Here is a 10256-nt window from a genome sequence, read left to right as displayed (position 1 = left end):
ACACACACACGAACACACACACAGAGTATATTTGTACTACACCCTTCTTGATGAACAAAATCAAGGGAAGTATTTTAGGCCTCAGAAAAAGATAGGGTGGACTGCAAATGCAACACTGAAGTTGTTCCCTCTTGATGGACAAGGTTTAAGCCTCCTCTGGCAAATGCCATAACTTCCCAAGCCTTTCAGGGAAAGAGATTTCCAGTTGGCCAAGGACAATTCTCCATTCAAGAATGTAGACAAGTCATTGCAATATGGACTGTACCAAACCAGTAAGTAGTTGTAGGCAGAGCACCAACTGTATTTATTATAATTCAGAGAAGAGGAAGGAAATCCAAGTAGGCTACAAGGGTAAGAACAGCTATATCAAGTCCAAGACCTGAGTTTGGACATAAGAAATGGATAAAGTTGTTTAGTAGTTTTCGTGGAAGAATAACACATTAAACAAAGGGATAGAGGTAGAATTTACTATAATATGAAATTATTAGGAAAAATAGAACTTCAAAATCCAAATGCCAGCTAATCGAATGTTGTATCTGCTTTAATTATTTAAATTTTTTTCTTTTAATTGTATAATGTATATTGACATATATTCAAAATGTACAAAAGGAGACGCAATTCTAACCATCTTTAGAGGTCATATAGTTTTCTAAACAGAGAGTCAAGTTTCTATCAGATATGTAGTCTGTGTATAAACATGTAAGTATTTTTTTGTCTTATTAACATAATTATAAACACATATTTGAGATCAATCAATATTAGTAGATAAAATCTTCCTTAATCTTTTTGTAACTTCATAATATTCTTATATGAATATATCATATGTTATATGGCCAGTTCCATACTGATGAACATTTGGGATTCTATTATTATAAATAACAGCAACAGACATCTATGTGTGTGCATACACAAACACACATAAATGTATATCATTTCATAGAGTCCTAAGGATAGCTATAGGATAAATTTGAAGAAGTAGGATCATTGAGCAAAAGGCTATTTCAATCAGCTTAGACCAAATTATGCCACAATAACAAATTACACCAACCTCTTGAATAGCTTGCAACAATAAATATTTATCTCTCACTCATGTTACATCTCCATTGCAGGCTGCTCTGGCTCTTTTCACATCATTGAAGTACTAGGATCTTAGCTAAAGTAGCAATCCCTCTTCAGGACATGTGAGGTGTTGGTAGAAGAAAAAGAAGACATGACTAATCATGTGATGGCTCTTATGTTTCTGCTTGGAAATAATACATGTCATTTCTACTCACAGTTCACTGACCACAAAAAGTCATATGCTCAAAGCTGAAATCAGTGTGGTTTGGATATATGATTCTCTCCACATAGGGATGGAAGGCAAGCATTTAGAATACTGGCACAGTTCACACAATGAGTAGGCATATTTATAAATTTGGTAGATGCCAAATTGTCTTTCCCCGAAGTGTTACAAATTTAAAAACCCATCAAAAATATGTGTTTTCTCCATTTTGTCACTGGTATATTATGAATCAAGCTCTTTAATCTTGGCCGTTCAAAGGAGGACTATATTTTGATATGAACTTAACTTGAATTTCTCATGGCATGAGTGAAGTTCAGAACATATTCATGTTCATATTCAAATATGCCTTAGCACAGGAATCATTAATAATATTTTAAATTCTTTTATCTAGATATCCTATTTCTATTAATTCAGCCTATGATCATTAACTTTCAGCCATTTTCATGCCAGCTTGTGTGTCAGATTTTTTTCCCACATACAGAAAGCTGATAAATTCTGTCCTTTTTAGCTGACAAAGTATGTCTACACCATTTTGAATTTTATAACAAATGTTTAAAAATAAAACACAAATGTAGTATTTTATATAATTTTTCCCATTAAGTATAACATTCCAACTTATTCTGGTCAATTTTGTATCTTCAAAAATAATTTTTCTTATTAAAATATAATACAAGTATTGGCAGTGCCTGTGGCTCCAAGGAGTAGGGTGCTGGCCCCATATGCTAGAGGTGGTGGGTTCAAAACCAGCTCCAGCCAAAAATAAATAAATAAATGAATGAATAATGAATGAATGAATGAATAAAATAAAACATAAGATAAGTAGAAAGCGTTGAAAATCCAAACAAGCAAATAAAATAACTGCTATCACATCACTCAAAGACAACTATTATTTTGTAATCTTTCTATCTTTCATGTCAGATTGACCAACTAGAATAGCATTATCTGTGAATTTGATATATATGCTTTCTAAAATTTTATTCATACCTTCAAAATAATTAATAGTGTCAAGCAAGTTTCTAGCTATTTCTCTGTGCTTTTACTCATTTGGCAATTATCAGGCAAATGAAGAGTAATTAAAAGCCAACTCCTAGTTGGTATAAATTTCTCTTTTGGTAGGTGGATGTTTCTTTCTTCTGGGTTTCAGGGAGTGACTAAGAATTATAAGACTGTGTACAGAGTGGCAAAGAGAGGTGGGGAAGATTGGAGCTGTCACTAGGGCAGAAAATTTTTTCCAAAGATAGAGGAAAAATGTAAAAACCAATCAACTATATGTACCCAAGACACTCAAACAGAAGAGAATAACCAACGGATATAAATCCTTAAAGGTCCAATGTTGAGAATCAAAGTTGGTGATAGAGGATACTTGAGTTCAGATTCATATCCAAGCAAGACAAACCAATTGTTATTTAGGAAGAGGGAATTTTAAATGTGGTCAAGTACTCTGAATATTTAAATTGCCCTGATGAACTAGAGAGGATGTGTGGGGGAAACAGAATTTCTGGCCTATTCTAAGGGTTCATTGTATCCGAACATCTAACAGACTCTGTGTCTCCTTTTGCTTAGATCTAATAGGCATTTCCATAAGAAAGCTTACATTTATGATCACAGCTAGAAAATCAAAAAGTAATAGTGTAGCATTCTGAAATAGGGCCTGAAAGAAGTTGCTGGTTGCTCATTAATTCGTATCTAACATCTAATATCTAATATCTAATGTGGGTCATTACAAAAGCTTTGAGGTACACAAAAATCAAGAAACATAAATTATAAAACTTATACTTGCTAACACTGACAAAGTTCAAGAAATCACAGTAGAAGGAACTTCAAAAGCAACACCTTTAATCTTCACTCCTGTGTATAACAAAACACTGTAGGCTGTGAAGCCCAAATATCATCTATTTCTCACAGTTCTGGAAGCTGAAAAGGCCTAGATCCAGGTGTCAGACCATCTAGTGTCTGATGAGGTCCCTCTTCCTGGTTCCCGCATGTGGCAAAGAGAGGAAGCAAAGTTTCTCCCGTCTCATTTGGGGAGGGTTCTACATTCAGGACCTAATCACCTCCCATGGCTCTCTCCAAAATCCATCACATTGGAGCTTAGGGTTTCCACATGACTTTTAGGGGCCCGAAATATTTTATCCTTAGTAATTCTAATATTTGAGTGTCATCGTTGCCAGATACTTAAGAGTCCAATCAGAACATTTGTACACAGAGAAACTCATGTAGTTAAATAAAAAACAGAGAGAGACAGTCGAAGGATTTTCCAGGATTTCTAAAGCTAGTGATTTTTTAGCTGCTATCTTGATCTCTCCCTCCTTTTCCATTTCTCACTTGCAAATTCAGTGAGTAAATGGTCAGGGTTAAATGCAGCCTACCCATGCAATTTGTTTGCTGTCACGACCTGTGACACTGGTAACAATTTTCTCTGTAGTTTTTCTAAGCGAGTTGTCCTATAATTTTGACAAATATCCTATGCCTGTCCTTGTAAGGGAAAAGACAATGTGCTAGTTTTCCTAATGAGAAGCTCTAGTTGTGTTATCTTTGCAGTTCAGAGGATTCTAGTGACAGGTGATTGACAGAAAAGTAACCGAGTGTATGAAAAGTTTATTTCACAAAATATGACCATAGATGAGGTCCTGATCTAGACTGTGAGTAGGGATAGAAGAGAAAACAGTTAGGACTTGAAAAACTGACAAGATTTGGACATCCATCAGCTTTCAAGATTATAGGAGAGACATGGTAAGACAGGGAGGAGCCAAAGATAGTTAAGGTTCTGAGTAACGTGAAAGAAAGGAAATAATAACAGCTGGTTGGCTTGTTTTCTGAAACCCATGAAAACTTTGGGAAGATGAACGGAACTGTTTTGATAAACTGCACTGTCGTGACATGGAATGCACGAAACCTGAATAAACTGGATTTCAAATTTGCTGTCATAATCTTAAAAAGAATAGTTTAAAAAGAAATATGACTGTAATTTCTAATAGAAATATCTTACATTTGTTATATGGCTATGCTGGAACCTAGAGATTATTTCTTTCATCTTCTCTTTATGCTTTTAAACAAAGAACCTTCATCAAACAGCTGGAAAACTGCAGTCCATGTCCCAAGTCTAGCCTACCCTCTTGCTTGTGAACAACCTGTCAGCTAACAGGGATTTTCACATATTTTTAAATGGTGGGCAAAAACATCAAAAGAATAATATTTTGTTACACATGAAAATCATATAAACTTCAGACTTTAGTGTTTATAATTAAACTTTTATTGGAACACAGCCATGTGCATTTGCTTAGATACTATCTATAGCTGCTTTCATGCTACAAAGAGTGTAGTAGTTGCCAGAGACCATATGGCTACTATGCCTAAAATGTTTCTTATCTGACTCATTACAGAAAACATCTGCCAAGCCTTGCCCTAATATAAGCTGTTGATTAAAAGATAACTTAAGAAACAATAATACCAATTGAAAGCCCAGCTAGAAAAAAACTGTGATTTAATTTTACCAACATTTTTGGTCTATGTATTCAATAAATATTTGCAATGAGCCTACTATCTGTCAGATCACTATGTGAGCTGCTACACATGAATGCAAAACATATTTAAACATTAGCCTGCTTCCTGCTAAGGAAACACTCTAGAAATGAAGTCTCCTTTCGGTTGTTCCTGGCAAAAGGATAACGAAGTACAGCGCAGTCAGAATAGAGGGCTTCTTCATAGTACTCAATGTAACTTTCAAGAATTAAAGTCTGAGGCCAGATATGGTGGCTCACACCTATAATCTTAGCAGTTTGGAAAGCCAAGGCGGGAGGATTGCTTGAGACCAGCCTGAGCAAGAGCAAAACCCCATCTCTACCAAAAATAGAAATATTAACCAGGTGTGGAATAATATGGCAGGAGTAAATTACAGATGTGCGTGACACCAAAGTCCATTCCTTTCAATGAGGCCTACAGTTTTAGCACTTTGTTCTAGGGCACCTAAGAGTTCAACAATGGTCATTTAAGAAGTTTCAAACATATTGTATGTGCAACATGTACATATAGTTATATTGAAATCAAAACATACCACTTAAACTGCCATTTAAACAGGACATATTGTCCATATAATTTATTTCTGTCTTCTCACAAAATTTCAAGAAAATGAAAGTCAATGGATTTTAAAACATAAACTTGCAAAGATAAAAAGTATAAAATGGAGCATATTAGATACAACGTTTTGGAATGTGGATGGTGTAAGAATAAATGGCCATTGACTCAGAAGGCTCAAAGATGCTGACCACGGATGCAGTGGTGGGAAAACCAAGAAGCAATCCAGATGTGCCTCCGAATGCCCAAGAGGTTAGAAATGATAACAGGACAAGCATCTAAAGGTGAGGGCAAAGGTGGGGGGAAAACAAATATAAGGACTTGATAAGTCTATTTGAGAAGCTTTTGAAAGCCCAGATCCCACTCAACATCTCAACAGAGGGCTGGAGACTCAAATGCAGGTCTGGTCATGGGAACGTGGGAGCCGTCTGATCAGGTCAACCCCACTGGAAACTGGAATCTCTAGCCCGTTCTTCTTTTCTAGTATCACTCACTGAAGATTCAGAGTGCACCTCAGTGCAGATCAATCTGCTGAGCTAAGTCTCTTCGCCTCACCCTCGGCTGACGAAGGTGGTGAGAAGCAGAAACAGGCATCGCTGTTTTGGTAGAGGATGCAGGACTGACGTCTCCACCTTCAGACTGTACACATGGAGGAAGAAACAAGAGCACAAATAGGAATGTCAAAAGGTAGCAAAGACCTACTCTGTCCTTGTTAAGCGTGCCTAAACCACTGAATTCACACAAGGCTCTACTAAAAGAGTATTCCTAATTATCTCAAAAGCAACTCATACAGAATGATAACTTATTGATAAAACTGGTAGAAAAATTTGTTATCTAAGTGACATAGGTCCCAGTAAGACCTCCCTGCTTTCTTTTCTTATATTAGACTCAAATGTAACATAGGTTACTTCTAGCTTGGATCAAATGTTGCACACCTATCTAGATTGCTCAAAAGAGCAGGGGGCCACTTTCCCACCGGGCTAGCTGGTGTTATTTAAGGATTTCTTTGTGTATGGCTCTGTGTGTGTGTGTTTAGGACCAGAATGGCTTAGAAATTCTTTAAGTACATTTTAACTGTTGTTCTCCTAAATTTACTGACCTTTTATAGTGTTTGATTAATTGTTTCCCATTTCATGGTAACATAGCAAGAGCAGTAAGTTATGTTCTTCATCAGAAAAAATGGCATTAATGAAATTCAACGAATTACAACACCCAGGAAAACCCGGAGACATATATACGAGAGAAGGGTGAATGGAATAGTGAGAACAGTCAAAGCTTTTGTCTCAACTTTGCTACACCAGCAACTTGTACAACACTATCTACGAATAGTTTTCGGAAAATTCTAACAAGGAATTTAGTGAAACAGCAAATCACCTCTCCTACAAACAAGGTATCAAAAAGTTCAGTGTTTAGAAATAGCGAAGTGAGTGAGGAAAAAAAGAAATTCACAATGAGCTAAAAACAAACAAAACTTTTCTAATCAGCCTTCAAGTCAAGAGATAAAAATTCAAGCTAGATATTGAAATAAATAAGAGCACAGGAAGTAAGTTAAGAAATCTGTAAATTAACATTTTATGTATTTTAAAGAAGTGAGCACAGGGCCAGCAGGGCTCCTCAAGTTTAGCAAATATTATTTGAAGTCAGTTTTTCTGGTGAGAAAATATAATTCTAGTCACTTTTCTCTCATTTCCCCAGGCTGTCAATGAGAATGGTTGACCTTTTCTCCATCACGTGCAATATCAGCACATCCCGAGATCAATTACAAAGTTATAGATGCCCCAAACTTGTCCTAGCTGGCTTTTGAAATGATGAAGGTTGTGAGGTAAAGGGCTTTTTAAAATGGGGTACAATCCCCAGTCTGTCTATGCAAGCTAAACCACAAATAATCTGAAAAATTATATTAATTACATGTTTATAAAGACTAAACCATCTTAAACATTTAAAAAATTCTCAAATATATGTGGCAAATGCCAATACTGGTTTGCTTTGGGGGTTTGTAACAATAAGTTAATATGATTAAGGTGAATTCAAGTCAAAATGCTGTTTTATGTAATGAAGCATAATTGGCATTACCTATTTCCAAGTTTATGATTAAGTTTTTTATATTCAACAATGAACGGATCAAACCTTTCCATAAGAATCGTACAATAGCTGTTTATCTCTTATCTTCCTAAAACCCACATTTCTCATATCTCCGAATTCATTTAATTTTTTCTCTTTAAATATCTGCAGTATATTGTACATTAATTGTACCTTAGTAAAGCCATTAAAAAAGTGATGAGGACATTGTATGTTGGGATAGTTGTTTTTTCTGGAATAGTATGGGAATACAAATGTTTTTGTTACATGAATTGCTTTTTTACGGTTTGAGACAAAGTTGTAAGTGTGCCCATTACCCAGATAGGATAGCATGTCTTGTACCAATTAAGTGTAAATTTTACCCATTGCCCATCCTCCATCTACAATATCATCTCACTCCAATTAAAATGGATTTTATCAAAAACACAGGTAATAATGAATGCTAGCAAGGGTGTAAGGAAGGAGAACACTGTTGGTGGGAATATAAATTAGTACAACTAGTATCAGAAAGTTTGGGGTTTCCTCAGAAAACTACCATATGGCCTAGTAATGCCAGTGCTGAGGGGAGAATTAGCATATCAAAAAGATATCTGCCTTCCTGTTTACTGTAGTACCATTCAAATAGGCAAGATTTAGAGTCAAACTTAGTATTCATCAACAGATGACTAGATAAAGAAACTGTAGTACATGTACACAAAAAGAATAAAATCCAGTCATTTGCAACACACAGATCAAACTGGAGAACATTGTACGAAGTGATAACCCATGCACTTAAAGGGAAACCCCATATCGTCTCATCCATATGTTGGAGCTAAATATTAAAAACAATCGATCTGGTGGAGACAGAAAATGGAATGATGGTTACTAGAACCTGGGAAGGGTAGTGAGGATGGTGGGATAAAGTGAGGCCAGTTAGTGGATACAAAATTATAGTTAAATAGAATCAACAATATTTGAGGGCATGACAAAGTGACTACAATCAATAAGTTAGGATATACTTCAAAATAACTGAAAGTGTGGAATTAGAATGTTCCTAATACAAAAAGAAGACAAATGCCTGATGTGATGTATACCTCAATTACCCTGATTTTATTAACTCATATTTGTATGCCTCTACCAAAACATCACAAAATATCACAGGCACCGTATAAAGACATACAACTAGTATGCACATACAAAAATTAAAAAAAATATCAGGAGCTCTGGGTTCTTATATTTACTCCCAGGGCATCTAAAGCAGTGGTTCTCAAAAAGGTCTCTAGAATGTGTAAGGGGACAAAGAGCTCTATTGTCTTTGCCTATCACAGTGATCAGGGAAAGCTCATGGCCTTGAAAGAGGGGTCAAATGCCTGGCAATGAACAAGAATAGTTTAGTCCACACTCTTCCCACAACTACCATTACCTCCTTTACCCTAAAGCGTCTGGCAAAATAATCTCTATGGAATAGGTTTCACTTTAAGACTATAAACCTATGCTTTGTGAAAAAAAATTCATATAATTTGTTTTAATGAAATTAATTTTTCTCTACAGTCATGATTGAAGCAATGGATAATATCACTTTAACTTTAAAATGAAATCTAGAAACTCTAGGTTTTACCCTGCTAGTACTGTATGATATGATTTTAGACTGGTTATTGACCCTACCCATCTTCAAAATGAGAATAATGTTAATGTCACTGGAAGAACATCTGAATTCAGGAACAAAAGCCAAGTATACTTGGAAGTTTAATATTATATTTTAATGCATAATTTTATAACTAGACAAGCCATATACTATCCATTGGCACAAATGCTTAATAATCACTAAGTTTGCATAACAGTTAGTAAGTCCAGTTACATATCAACTGTCATGGGCTTTCCCACCTTACAAGGAAGTTTTTGATTTCCAAGTATGAGATTTATGCCTGTAGAGCAAGTCAATGAATTGAGAATAAATGATGGGCCTCATCTTTAGCCTGAGGGAAGAATGAGTTTTTATACTTCTCTGAAATAGTTATCTTTTTCAGAGAGTTAATGAACTACAGATATAGTTTGCAATAAAAACAAGACCACTTGATGTCAAACAACTATATCCTCAAATAACTGTGAAACTTCGTCAAGATCTCTGTTTTATTAAAGCATACCAGGACCACCAAATTTCCCAATTTGGGCCTTTTGTGCAGCTCCAGGATCAGGTTTGTCTGCGACCTCTCAAACCACGTGGCTTCCTTATTGTCTAAGGGCACCTGCAAGTATTTCATCTCATTTGTAAGCTAAATTTCTATTAATGTCTTCACTACACATGTAACATAGGCCCTCTATTATTCTACTACTGTAGGAATATATATATCCTGCAAAGTTCTTTTGACAGGAAGGTCAAGGATAGGGAAGGAAGACCCAAGACCAGGAGGGTGTCACAGTACTACTAGTCACCATCTACAAAATACTCCTAGAGACTATCAATTTCTAAACCACGATATTTTTCTTTGAATTTAGGTGTAACTACAAATCAAAATGCTCAGGTTTAGAATCATGAACTAAATGTGTAAGGATGATTTCTTATGCTGAAGCCTTTATAAGGCATGTTTTTATAAGATGGAAGTAGAGCTAACGGGCCCAAATCACTGAATCCCTCACAGTATCTTTGCCAGGCTTATCCTTCACCACCAAGCATCCCTTGTTTGGCATCAGATGCAAAGGACTCCCTGATCTGTATTCCCTGAGAATCTAACAAGCCATTTAAGCTCCACTTCCCACCACACTCTGCTGGCTCAGTCCCTGCTAAGCCCAGTGACACTGCCACAGGACAAAATTCAAGCTGCAACTCAGCTGAAGTTCTGTA

This window comes from Otolemur garnettii, unplaced genomic scaffold, assembly GCF_000181295.1.
Source record: "Otolemur garnettii isolate 467f Iridium unplaced genomic scaffold, OtoGar3 scaffold00131, whole genome shotgun sequence".
NCBI classification, from domain to species: domain Eukaryota; kingdom Metazoa; phylum Chordata; class Mammalia; order Primates; family Galagidae; genus Otolemur; species Otolemur garnettii.
The sequence above is the reverse complement of the archived record's forward strand: the minus strand, read 5'-3'. Positions refer to the sequence as shown.